The 14,850-nt window shown below is 41.8% G+C and overlaps 1 protein-coding gene across 1 annotated transcript in view; it reads left to right on the forward strand.

Annotated features, from left to right (window-relative positions):
* The window catches only part of LOC120526328 (fibronectin type III domain-containing protein 4-like), a 150,692-nt gene that overhangs the window by 134,769 nt on the left and 1,073 nt on the right, over positions 1-14,850 (forward strand). The window lies entirely within an intron of this gene.

The following is a 14,850-nucleotide window of genomic DNA, read 5'->3' on the forward strand; positions in this document are numbered from 1 at the left end:
CCTGCAGTTGCTTCTTCCCGAGTATGACGTTACTCTGCGTCCAACCCAGCAATCAGGTCATCCAACTTACAGGGAAAACTTGGGGGTTGGACACCGTGAAAAGCCTCCCACTCTTCCAGTGTGGTGCTGAGGTGTCACCCGTCGCACTCGGGTCCCAATCCAGATAGTTCAGCGTGTGTTGGGTTTGGCAACGCGCTATCAGCTCATGCTCCTAACCCCTCTCTCTATGTCTCTCTGTCTCTGCCTCTGTAAGCAATCCTTGTTATTGTGGTGACCGGAGATCCTCGCTTTGAAAGAAGGCTCTAGGAGTCTTGCAATAAACAACAATATTGACTCATCTCAAAATGAGTTGAGCCCCGAACAGGCCAAACGTTATAGTTGTGAACACCAGGGGTCGCTGTTGCAACTTTCAACCCAACAGACAGACACTCGGGACACAGGGTAAAAGCATGCTTCTTACAATACACAATATAATTTATTTTTGTATAGCCCAAAAATCACACAGGGCGGCATGGTGGCGCAGTGGTAGCGCTGCTGCCTCACAGTAAGGAGACCCGGGTTCGCTTCCCGGGTCCTCCCTGCGTGGAGTTTCCATGTTCTCCCCGTGCCTGCGTGGGTTTCCTCCGGGTGCTCTGGTTTCCTCCCACAATCCGAAGACATGCAGGTTAGGTGCATTGGTGATCCTAAATTGTCCCTAGTGTGTGCTTGATGGGTGGGTGTGTGTGTGAGCCCTGCGGTGGGCTGGTTCCTGCCTTGCGCCCTGTGTTGGCTGGGATTGGCTCCAGCAGACCACCGTGGCCCTGTGTTAGGATTCAGCGGGTTGGATAATGGATGAATAGATGGATGGATGGAAAGTGTCGCAATGGGCTTTAACAGGCTCTGCCTCATGACAGCCCCCCAGCCTGGACTCTCTAAGAAGACAAGGAAAAACTCCCAAAAAAACCCTTGAAGGGAAAAAAATGGAAGAAACCTTGAAAAGGCAGTTCAAAAAGATAGACCCCGCCCACCCTTCCAGGTAGGTTGGTGTCAAAAAGAAGGGAGCCAATACAATACAATACACAAATCATCAATACAGTATAAAAATTAAAAAATTACAAATACGGAGCAGAATTCAACAGTAGATGATATCACATAATAGAATAAGGATTTGTTCAGAGTCCTGGAGACCTCAGCCATCAAGCTGCCTCCCCCTATTGGCCAGTCTACAGCTGAAACAGCGCTGGGCCAGCCAATCCAATGACAGGACCCCTTTACCCCATGATTCCTGCAATCCAACTTGGCAGGTGGGCCGTGGCACCAAGTGCCACATTTGAGTACCAAGAAGAGAAACAGAATAGGTGAGGGTTAGTAACAAATTATAATGATCATGTTACTTAAGTTTTATTGCTAATGACTGACAACAGAGATGCAGTCTGTACAGTTAATCAGCAGCTCTAGTCAGGGTGTCCTAAACTGAAGTTTTGAGTCTTCAGCCGGGATTTAAAAGCTGAGACCGAAGGGGCATCTCTTATAGTAGCAGGCACACCACTCCACAGTTTAGGGGTCCTGTAACTGAAAGCTCGACCTCCCACTGTTATTTTATTAACTCTTGGAATCATTAGCAGACCGACATCTTGAGATCTTAATGTGCGTTCTGGTTTGTAAGTTATGATAAGTTCAGACAAGTAAGCCAGACTTTGGCCATTTAATGCTTTATATGTTAAAAAAAGAAATTTGAAATCTGCCCTAAACCTCTCCTACATTGCTTCCAAAGCACCACAGCCACAATAAGCACAATTAATAAACACAATAATACCATATTCTTCTCCTCCACACCTCCCAGCAAACTCTGTCACAATATTCCCAACTCCAGCTCACTTGCTGGGTCTCCAACAGTCCTTTATATAGTGACCGAACTGGAAGTGCTTCTGTTCTTCCTTCCATGTGACTTGCCAGCACTTCGGGGTCAGATGGAGAATCCCAATTCTTTAAACAGCCCAGAAGTACTTTGTGGCTTCCGTCCTAATGACTTCCTAGTACTTCCGGGCTGCAAGGGAAGCAACAGCTCCCCCCTGGAAGCACCCACGGTACCCAACAGGGATGAGAAACCGGACTCCAAGTCCCAGAATGCCCTGCGGGCACCCCTGCATTCCAGGGGAGCTGCTATCTAGCGTTTTGGGGGAGGCAGTGTCCTGGAAAAGCTAGCTTTCCCCCATCCTTCCATCTCAGTGGCGTCCCGGCTGGAGTGAGCTGCCGGTCGTCCACCACACAGTATATACAGTATAAGCCTTTCTTATCTTCCTGACCTCGCTGTAAGTAGCTCATTCCCTGATTACCCTGACTCCCTAACTGCAGCTGTTATTTTCACAGTTACCTTAACCACCAATTTTTTACTGTTTTTCTGCTACCCTTATCTTCAGGCTTGTCTGTGTTTCCCTCTCCTGGCCTCAAGTTGTTCTTCTTCCATTGTCTCCAGCCACCTGGTCCCTTAACTCTTTTAGAGCTAATTTTTTTTTTTGTTTCTTATCTCCCAGGGCTGAATATTTTTCCAAAAACTAACATTTTTTAAAAAAGAACACAAAGCAATTGTTTAACATATCAAATCAACAAAAAATATTTACTTTTGACAAATGTTACTGTCTTGCATGTTGTATGAGCCTACATACTCTATGATTTCACGTACATATCACATACATTTTACACAGCAAAGTCTGATGTCGCTCAAAGCAGCCAATTTCAGTCATTGCCACATTGCATTGCTCACAATACGTGTTGCTTTGGTGCCAACTTTTCAATTTTCTGTTGCTGCACTTTCTCACATATATTGCTAGTGTGTACTGTAGAGAGACAAGTCACCCTTTTGCCATCGTGCCATTCCACTGCCACCAAGTTTTCTGCCCGCATGAAAACCGTATTGTCACCACTTTTCATCTTCTGAAACTTTAAGAACTTTATGCATGGCATTATTGCCTGGCTCACCCCATGGGATTTGCTTCTGTTTATTACAGAAGTGAATAAAACTTTGCAGCAGCACGTACCTATCACCATGCTGCATAACCTGTCCAAAGCCACCAGGAGACAAAGCGCGTTTGGACCAATGCTCCCTGAAGTTATATCACCAGTTCTGTCCCATCTCTATTTGTAATACCACAGCACGCTTCATCTCGTCTTTTGTTGTGGGTTTACACTTTGAAAAACGAGAATGCGATGCAAACGCAGCCCGCGATTCAAAAAATTTCTCTGCCTACCTGTTTGTCTCGTCTGACGGTAGCTGAAAAGCAGCATCAGGAGAGAGCAGCCTGAAGTACAGCAGCTGGTGATCTGTCGTGTCCAACAGCAAGCCATGCCGTCTTGTGAAGTCCAGCAGCCAGATCGGCTCTCAACGGATCAATGTCTGTGTATTTATCCCACGCAAACCTTGCCGTAGATGCATCGGCTGCGCGAAGCACTGGCAGCAGATCCACTGGCGCGGCATCGGCTGGTTTTTGATCAGCTGATGCCGGCTTCTCACTCTCTTGCTCGATCTCCTGATCACTGTCAATAAAATCCGATTCTGAAAAATCAGAGTCCGACTCCGCCATAATGCGCAAAACATTGTCTGCCGAGTGTTTTCTTTTCTGCACTCACTTCGCTTCCTTGTCACATGTCGATGCCATCTTGCCATCGTTTACATTTCGCAACTCACGCACACGCTAGGATTAGTGGCCGAGTCAATGAGTCTATCATTCCTCCAAGCACAGAGGGAATACCTGTGACGTGACAGTGAGATTTGTCGCCATTAACAGCTGATTATCGCCCTCTATCCCTGGATGTCGACTTTAGTCGACATTCGCCCTCAACCCCTCCTGTCGACAAAAGTCGACATCCGCCCTAAAAGAGTTAATTAACACTAGAATTACCAGAGCCTACGAAAAAACTCGTAATTCCGTCCCACCTTAAACTGCTTCTTAAATCCCTTCACACCTCTCCGCCAGCCCCTTTGTCTTCTAAATGTGCTGATAAAGAGAAGCCGGCTATTCCATCCCCCCACCAATTTAGAACGTGCACGAACTTCTCCCAGCTCATGCCTTGATTGAGTTTTAGAGCGGAAATAATAGATCGTTGTTTGGAACACACGCATTTCATGTCTGTTCCGTTTCTACAGTAATCTGTGTCAACACATTGTTAAAACAGAAACTTTTTTATATTCTAGTAGTAGATGACAAAATGTAGGCATAAACTATATAATGTATGAAGCCTGAAGTCCAAATAGCAAAGAAACATTTTCACAAGAATAACACAATTGCACTTTTATTCAAACATATAACTGCAGAAACAAAAAGCCGCCTTAACATGCGACATTAACACCAGTTTACTGTAACTGACTCCGTGGCTCAATAGACTCAACCCCCGCTTGGGAATCAAGGGTCGTGGGTTCGATCCTGCCCCTCCGTTTTGAGAAGTAAACTGCTCTTGTCTTACTGTTTTACAATAAAAGCATACATTTGATTTCAGTCTGTAACAGCCAGTGCAGTTTATGATCCTTGTAAAGGTTAGCTTTTTTTTATTCACTTTTCACTCTCTCAGTCGCGTTCAGAATCAATCCATACAACCCCATCTGACACGGCTGTTTTCACTAAAGGGTTCTGACACACAAACGCTGGCGAAGCTGCCTTCTTCGTATCTCACCGTCACTTGCTTTTCGTCTTATTGAGTGTTCCTGCCAGTCCCGCATGTTGCTGTATGCTTTTTCTTTTGTACTACAGGACATGCAGAGGAAAGAATGGTAAAGACCAGTAACTTCGGCGCTATATGCAATCATCAGACACTCCCCATCTGCCCGTGTCGTTCAAGCACAGGAACATATATTAGTGTAAAAGTATAACAAAAGTGCACTTTTATTCAAGTGCACTTTTTCCATGCCTTTTCCTGTAAGAAGCAGTGTACACACTTCTCTCTATCCAGCATACAGCAACATGCGGGGAATGGCAGGAACACTCAATAAAACTGAATAAAAAGAAAATCAAGTGACGGTGAGATACGAAGAAGGCAGCTTCGCCAGCGTCTGTGTGTCAGAACCGGGTGGGGGGGCGTTAGTATGCATCGTGGTACAACGCAGAGCTATAGCGCGTCTGTATTCTGTTTCTTTTGTACTCGAGGGCACGCAGAGGAGAGAATAGTAAAGAGCAGTAAGTTCGGCGCTATATGCAATCATCAGACACTCCCCATCTGCCCGTTGTTTTGTTATACTTTTCAATACTTTTATACTGCTCAAACTGGCATGCTCAAAAAATACACGTGTAATGCCACGAAAAGTGCACGCAGACACTTCATTTCTCAAACAAAACAAGTGCACTTTTATTCAAAACTACCTGTATAACCGAAGAAAAAGAAAGCAAGTTACAGTAGGCGATTGATACGACACCTTGCATGGTGCAATGCTAAGAAGTGCAGATTTTCATTCCGTGCTATATAAAATCATCACATTCAAATATTAACAGTTCCCACACACCCAAGGACCGTCCTTCCTACATTTACGACACGTGTACTTGCCGTGTACACACCTCTCTGTGCTATGGTTTCTATTACACTGAATGAGCACCTGACACTGTACTTTCTTCCCTGGGGAAGGTCCGCATCAGAGAATTTCCAGTTCTTGCATAAATTCACACCCGATCTGACGCTGTTCGTTTTCAAATAATATTGCATTAGTGCGATTATATTTTCACATATATTGTCTCTTTCTTTCAGGTGTGTAATAGAAACCACAGCATAGAGAGAAGTGTGTACATTGCTTCTTACAGGAAAAGGCGATGGAAAAAGTGCACTTTTGTTATACTTTTACACTAATATATGTTCCTGTGCTTGAACGACACGGGCAGATGGGGAGTGTCTGATGATTGCATATAGCGCCGAAGTTACTGGTCTTTACCATTCTTTCCTCTGCATGTCCTGTAGTACAAAAGAAAAAGCATACAGCAACATGCGGGACTGGCAGGAACACTCAATAAGACGAAAAGCAAGTGACGGTGAGATACGAAGAAGGCAGCTTCGCCAGCGTTTGTGTGTCAGAACCCTTTAGTGAAAACAGCCGTGTCAGATGGGGTTGTATGGATTAATTCTGAACGCGACTGAGAGAGTGAAAAGTGAATAAAAAAAAGCTAACCTTTACAAGGATCATAAACTGCACTGGCTGTTACAGACTGAAATCAAATGTATGCTTTTATTGTAAAACAGTAAGACAAGAGCAGTTTACTTCTCAAAACGGAGGGCGCAGGATCGAACCCACGACCCCTTGATTCCCAAGCGGGGGTTGAGTCTATTGAGCCACGGAGTCAGTTACAGTAAACTGGTGTTAATGTCGCATGTTAAGGCGGCTTTTTGTTTCTGCAGTTATATGTTTGAATAAAAGTGCAATTGTGTTATTCTTGTGAAAATGTTTCTTTGCTATTTGGACTTCAGGCTTCATACATTATATAGTTTATGCCTACATTTTGTCATCTACTACTAGAATATAAAAAAGTTTCTGTTTTAACAATGTGTTGACACAGATTACTGTAGAAACGGAACAGACATGAAATGCGTGTGTTCCAAACAACGATCTATTATTTCCGCTCTAAAACTCCACTTCACTCCCAGATACTCAATCAAGGCATGAGCTGAGAGAAGTTCGTGCACGTTCTAAATTGGTGGGGGGATGGAATAGCCGGCTTCTCTTTATCAGCACATTTAGAAGACAAAGGGCGCTGGAGGAGAGGTGTGAAGGGATTTAAGAAGCAGTTTAAGGTGGGACGGAATTACGAGTTTTTTCGTAGGCTCTGGTAATTCTAGTGTTAATTAGATTTTGGTGGTTTCTCCTGAACTCCATTCTAAAAAGAAATATAGGCATGTGCCTTTATTAGTCAATTGCTTAGGCATACATTTTATTTGATTCTCATCTAAGCTCATCTATTTTATGCTTAATACATACTAAGACATGATTCTTCAATATTATAAGGTCAGAAGATTCAAACATTAGAAAACAATTGTCAAGGACAGGACATTCAGCCCAACAACGTATCCACCTAACTTCTATAAAAATAACATCGAGATTTGAAGGTCCCTAAAGTCTTACTGTCTACCAAACTACTCTGTAACCTATTCCATGTGCCTATGGTTCTTTTCGGGAAGAAAAGCTTTCTAGCATTTGTGTGCAATCTGCCCATGACAAGTTTCCATCTGTCTCCCCGAATTCTTGTTGAACTCATTTAAAGTAACGGAAGTGACCCACCCAGCTCATTCCCTTCATAAATTTAAAACACTTCAGTCAGGTCTCCTTGTTAATCTCCATCTGCTTAAACCAAAGAGGTTCAACTCCTTCAGTCTCTCCTCATAGCTCACACCTCTTAGTCAGCCTGCCAAGTCGCCAAACCTACCCACCTGATTTCTCCAAAATTACATCAAGTCGAGATATGAAGATCCCTACTATCTACTGCATTTCTTGGTGCATTTATTACACGTGTCTGTGCATCTTTGCGTGATTATTACTATTCTTTGCATGAAGAAGAACTTCCTGCATCCACTGTATGCTACGAGGGTCGTTCAAAAAGTTTCCGCACTTTTCTTAAACTCTATTTATAAAGAATTTCTAAATGAAATTACATCACTTTTTCTGCATAGTCACCTTAATCTGCGATGCAGTTTTCCCAGCGTCGTACCAGCTTGTTAACGCCATCGGCAAAAAAATGTTTTTCCCTTCACAGTTTCCAACGAAAATATAAAAGTGTACGTCCCTCGTTTTTGCTAGAGAAACACTGTGGTTAATGCTGCGTCTCGCTGATTTGGCATTCTGGGTACAAATCTTTCATTCTCTCTGAGTGGATTTTCCTCCCAAATACTAAACATGTGCAGGTTCGGTTGTTTGGAATCTCTAAATCTGCGCCATGTGGGTCTGTGCATAAGTAACGGATTTTGATGTCAATTTGCTTAGCTAGTTTGTGACGTTTCTTTCTTATGTTTAACGGTGTTATATTTATATAGCCTACACTTACCATTTACCCTTGTTGCCCTCATTTAGGAGATATAGGCAGTCCCCGGGTTACGTACGAGATGGGGACTGTAGGTTTGTACTTAAGTTAAATTTGTATGTAAGTCGGAACAGGTCCATTATTTTAATAAATGCTATTGTTGACCGACTGTAACCAAGTGCTCTGCCAATGAATGATGGAGTTTTGCCTCTCTCTGACCTTTTTATTATTTCTACTATATTTTCCATGGTGATGGTTTTTCTCTTCTTTACTGTATCACCAGATTTGTGTTTCAGAGACATTCTTGAAGAGATGAGCTCTTCTGCACAGCACTGTCCATGCGATCACAGCAGGAAGGCACCCGTCGTCAACACGTCTGATGTATAGGGTGGTCCAGATCTAATTATGTAATTTTCATTACGCTATAACTTATTCAGTTTATTACATAGAAAATCACCTGAAAAATCCTGGACCATTGAGAAGTGTGCGAACTGATGACATGAAAAATCGTCTTCGCGCTGAACCGTCCCCACATAAATCAAAGTCATCCAGATGATCTGGATCTGCATAATTAGATCTGGGCCACCCTATACTGACAAGAGACAACTTCCTGCTATGTGCGTAACAGTTCAAGCAGGCTTGCTATTGGAAACGAATTGGGGTGGCGAGGGGCGGTTCACCAGCCCACCTCACAGTCACCTCCACTACAGTATGCTGCCTGCAATGTCCGCCACACCATCGCCCCCATTCAACACGCAGCCATCCGAGGCACACTATAATGCTCGGGTCACCGCTGGCAGCATTACCAGTTGCCTACCTAGAATGAACAGGCAGCCGTGTGTGGTAGGCGGGCAGTGAAACGGCTTGTGACCGGGAGCCGCCCGAGGTGCCACTACACTGCGCGAGCAGCGAAATCACCCCCCTACAGCCACCGCTGGCAGTGTCCCCAGGCAGAAGATGACGGAGCGGCAGTTACTGAGGCGCATGCATCACAGCTGCGGCACTGTTCGTATGTGGTAGGTCGGATGTCCATAACCTGGGTGCTACCTGTAGTTAGTTAGGCAGGCCCTCATCTCTGAGAAAAGCAAGTCCTTGCAGGCTTGACGTTAAATGGCTTATCCCCGTTATTCATACTAGACGCAGGGTCTGCTGGAGGTTTCTTTTTTCCTTGTTTCATTTCTAGTGAGAAGTCCAGCAAAATGACACCTTTATTTGGCTAACTAAAAAGATTACAAAATGCAAGCATCTCAAAGCAACTCAGTCCCCTTCTTTAGGCAAGATGTAATACAGAAACTGTAGTTCCTGAGATTAAAGAGACACCAAGACAGATACAGCATTGGAAAACTTTAAGTGAGACATCTTAGTTGTAAAAATAATCGGGAGTGGTCTCCCCTTGACTTTCTCGTATACTCAGATATGGATATATTTGTACCTAATACCTCTATGCAAGAGTTGATTGACCTAAACAAAAGTGTACTCAAATTATTGTGTTTACACACACATACACACCCACACACAGACAGGCACATAGAGACAATTCCAATAATGGTATTTTCAGACTCAGGGAGGTCTAAAACGTTGAGATTCATCAAAATCTCGACATCGAATTTTTGGACGATTACAATACTTTCCCTATACTTTGTATACAAGAAAGTCAGGGAGGTCTAAAACGTTAAGATTCATCAAAATCTCGACATCAAATTTTTGGACGATTTCAATACTTTTCCTATACTTTGTATACGAGAAAGTCAGGGAGGTCTAAAACTTCGAGATTCATCAAAATCTCAACATCGAATTTTTGGACGATTACAATACTTTCCCTATACTTTGTATACGAGAAAGTCAGGGAGGTCTAAAACTTTGAGATTCATCAAAATCTCGACATCGAATTTTTGGACGATTACAATACTTTCCATATGCTTTGTATACGAGAAAGAAAAAATTAATAGACCTCTCCTGGTTAAGATTCATTTAGCAAGAAAGGAGAGCAATGTATAGTCTAGATAAGATAACTGTCTAACAGAGTCTTTTGAAGTTACATATGTACACACACACACACAGACAGAGAGACATAATTCCAAAAATGGTATTTTCGGATTCAGGGATGTCTAAAATATTGAGATTCATCAAAATGTTAACATCAAATTTTTGGACGATTACAATACTTTCCCTATACTTTGTATACGAGGAAGTGATAATGGTCATAAAAAACCCAAACAGGTTATTGCACAAAAATCTGAAACATCCAGCAAAAAGTCTGACTTAACATAAGCTTCCCTAATTTGTGGTGAAATATTTGAAATATTAAAATGTGTGCTTCAATTTAAATCCTTAAAGTCTAAGTATTCTCCCTAGTAAAGGATAAAAATAAAATCAAATTCGTTATCCATGACCTTGAAATAGTCTAAAATAATACCCCACATGCCTATGTTTAAAAGTTGTAATTTGTAACCCTCTCTGAGTGGTGGTCTAGGACCACCGGTAAAGAATCAGATATCACAAATATCATCATATTCACGATCAGCAACCTTGGAATCTCATTAAACAACATTCCATGTGCCAAATTTTTTTCAAAGTTTTGAGAAAAGGAGTAACTTTGGCCCCCTCATGCAACATTAGGAAAGTGAACCCTTGGGGTCGGTTAATGTGGCCTGCACATCTTTAAGTCCTTCTGACCATTTCTGCTGAAGACGCCTATTGGTTTCCTCTTTATTGTATGGGTGAAATTTCCCAAGCAAAATCTGGTCAAAACATGGCCTACAAATGAAACATTATTCAGGTCTAGAGGTACAAAAATAAGGTGGGACCCCAAAAAGCTCAATATCTTGCTTAACTAGACATCTAGACTTGTTGGTATTTCCTATGTGGGGTTTTTTCTCATAACGGCGAGTCAGGCAGACTAAAAACTGAAGAGATTTCAAAGTGTTCAAAAGTAGTTCTTATGATCACAAGTAATGATGATAACAAAAAATAACAATCCTAAAATGAAAATAAAGCAATGAGGACAATACCTGGTAAACTTGTGACATTCAATGAGAGGCCCTGAATGCACGCACGGTCTGGACTGACCATCTGTTGCCGTCTGAGCCGCGCACAGCCCTACCGCCTGAGGTTTTCAAGCACTTTCCTGCTGTGAGCTCTCCTCCTCTTCCTCCTCCTCCTCGGCAGAATCGATCCAAAGCCAAACTGAGCAGCAGAAGTAGGTCAGGAGGGCAGTGATTGAGGCTTCCTCTGCTATGTAGGCCAAGTAATCCTGGAAAAAGGCCATTGAGCGGCAAAGCCAGCCCTTCTGACAGCCAAGTCCTGTTCACAGGAGGCCAGATGATTAATAACGTCAGAAAGTCCATCCCCAGGCGGTCGTTAACTTCCATTGGCACCGCGGAGCAAAGCGGCATATTCATCTCCTTTCTTATGTGGACACTTTTAAGCCAAAAGCAAGAATTAAGCATTTCCTGTGAATAATTGGTCTTCTATTGTCTTAAGTATGGCAGATTATTGAAGAGCTGGGGTATCTCCAGGTTGGGGTACTCAACCCATTTTACGTGGTCTACCACCTCCAAAAACTGAAATGCTTTGAACTACCACCATATTGTGACCTTAAAGTTTTACATGCGGAACTCTTACTAGGTGATATTTCATTTAACGCATTCTTCTCTAAAATTTGTAAAGGACAGCACGCTTGGTTGGCATCCCAGCCAGGATTGGTCCCCAATCCCTTAACCAGCCACGTGGCCATTGCAACAGAGAAGTCAAGGGAGGCTCCCTGTCAAAGCTGAATGCTCCCCCAGCCAGCTTGAGGCCAGCATCCCTGAGTTTTGAGACCCATTCAGATATCCCCAGGGAATGTTGGGAACCGTAGTGCAATGGAGTGCCACCAGAGGGTGCTGCAGGGAGTTATACTCCCTAATTTATAGGACTTCCATTGGGCTATGCCCCAGCACCAGACCTTCTCCCTAATCCACGATAAAAGGAGCCGTTCGGTCTCACCCAGGCGAGCTGGAGTTGGTTGGAAGGAGGACAGAACTTCCCTTGGAAAAGTGGAAGAGAGAAAGAGAAGAGAATTGTGTTCTGGTTGTTTGGTTTATGCCTCACTCAAAGCCTTTGTGCAAGGGATTTTGTGACAATAAAACTTTTAATTATACAAGAACTTGTGTCTGTGAGGTTGTCTCTGAGGTTTGGGGTGCTCTAGTGCCCCTAGTGGCCACATATTGGATTTTGTAAGTAGAATGAGGCTTTATTGATAGCTCTTTTTGTGTGGGTCTGTGTTTTTTTTATTTTCTATGTATATACCAAATGTTTTTATAAATAATAATTTTATTATTACCACATTTATTTTAACTTCACCTGTTTGTTGTCAAGGAACAAATTTTGTAATCGATATTTAACCCACTTGCAATTGTCCAAATGACTTGAAATTTTGCACACTCCCAATAACAATGCATGAATCAATAATCAGTTTCATTAATTGATCAATTAATCCATGTTAATTAAGAAATGAAATTTTCATATGAAGAATAGTTCAAGATTTCACCAATAGATGGCGCTAATAACAGATAGAAATATTAAAGGAAGTGTTAAAATATTTATTACAAAATTATACTAAAGCAAACCCAAGACTAAAAAGTTTAAAATAATATATATATATATATATATATATATATATATATATATATATATATATATATATATATATATATATATATATATATATAATACTTTTTAAAAACCACGCTTATATTAAGTTAAAAAGTGTATGAAAAAGTAAAAAATAAGTCTCTCATACATCACTCGTAAAATAAGTGTGGGCGCTTTTCATCAATCAACATTCAAACAACACTTCTTAAAATCTTGTCCAAAGTGCCCACCTTTTATTTTAGGAGTGGACAAATTATCATGAGGGACCACGGTTCCACAGTGTTTCCATGATAACCCTAAATCTAATACTCCCTAATTTATAGGACTTCCATCGGGCTCTGCCCCAGCACCAGACCTTCTCCCTAGTCCACGATAAAAGGAGCCGTTCGGTTTCATTTATGTTAGGTAGATTGCCCAGATGGGACTGGGTGGTCTCTTGGTCTGGAACCCTTGCAGATTTTGTTTTTTTCTCCAGCTGTCTGGAGTTTTTTTTTTTGTTTTGTCTTTTTCTGTCCACCCTGGCCATCGGACTTTACTCATTCTATGCTAATTAATGTTGACTTATTTTTATTTTTTATTGTGTCTTCTATTTTTCTATTCTTCATTTTGTAAAGCACTTTGAGCTACATTTTTTCTTGTATGAATATGTGCTATATAAATAAATGTTGTTGTTATCCTTCCCCCTTTGTTTCCAGGGGAGCATATTTACATAGACACACAGACCATGTAAACAGGACAATGCTACGAAAGCACAAAATACACGTTTATCACCTAGCACGCTACTAATTTATTGCGTTGTAGATTCAGTGCCTCCTCTAGTCAAAGTGGGCCCCCAACCCACCCACACCAAATTCACTACATTCGTATTTCTTCTAAAAGCTAGTCATGAATGTGCATCACTTGGTGCTCAGTTTTGATTTCCGGGCTTTGAAATAAAAAGATAAAGCAGCCCTCGAGGACGTCCAGAGAAGAGCGGCTGGGCTGATTTCCGGATCGAGAGCTATGAGGAGGGACTGAAAGATCTGAAACTTTTCAGATATTAAGAGCTGGCGAGATTGACGTTTTTTGAAATCATGAAAGGTTATTAATGCAGTGGACCCCTATGGCGTTATTTCAGTGCCACTATTCTGAGCACACGTAAAAAATATTGAGCGCACGTAAAAAAAGATTGCAAGTGCAAGTGTTGCATTTTGAAGAGAAATTTATTTTGAGCGTACAAAAGCTGAATTTGAGTGAACAAAATTCATTGCTGCGTGCAAAAAATGTATTTCAGTGTTTGCGCTTATCCATATACACACACACAATAGCACCCCCTCTCGCTCAGTTTTTTCATTTGCGCTTGCTGCAATGTGTTGCTAGCGCTCACAACATTCTCTGCTGCGAGCGCTCAACTCTCTGTACACCGTTATAAGTGTGCCACAAAACCAACCAATCACAGACTTGGTTTCAAAAATTCTGATTGGCTCTTACGGTCTCCAATCAGCTAAGCTAGCTGCTGCATTCGGAAACAGTCGAAATGTAGCTAAATCCAACTAAACTCAATTAAACCCCAATTTGCGGATAATATCTTTAATTATTTTATTTTAAAATATATTATTTGTTAAGACTATCGTTGGTGTAGTATAATGTAGTTGCATTATACAACCATGCCAACTGACTCTCCAAATTATATTTGAGTAGCTCTCTTTTATGTCGTCGAATACTGAATGCAGTATGTGTGTATGAATGTATGTTGTAATGCAACTACATTATACTACACCAACGATAGTCTTAACAAATAATATATTTTAAAATAAAATAATTAAAGATATCCGCAAATTGGGGTTTAATTGAGTTTAGTTGGATTTAGCTACATTTCGACTGTTTCCGAATGCAGCAGCTAGCGAGCTGATTGGAGACCGTAAGAGCCAATCAGAATTTTTGAAACCAAGTCTGTGATTGGTTGGTTTTGTGGCACACTTATAACGGTGTACAGAGAGTTGAGCGCAAGTAGCAGAGAATGTTGTGAGCAAGCAACACATTGCAAGCAAGCAAATGAAAAACTGAGCGAGAGGGGTGCTATTGTGTGTGTGTATATGGATAAGCGCAAACACTGAAATACATTTTTTGCACGCAGCAATGAATTTTGTTCACTCAAATTCAGCTTTTGTACGCTCAAAATAAATTTCTCCTCAAAATGCAACACTTGCACTTGCAATATTTTTTTACGTGCGCTCAGAATAGTGGCACTGAAATAACGCCATAGACCCCA

Source organism: Polypterus senegalus, chromosome 3 (assembly GCF_016835505.1).
Source record: "Polypterus senegalus isolate Bchr_013 chromosome 3, ASM1683550v1, whole genome shotgun sequence".
NCBI classification, from domain to species: Eukaryota; Metazoa; Chordata; class Cladistia; order Polypteriformes; family Polypteridae; genus Polypterus; species Polypterus senegalus.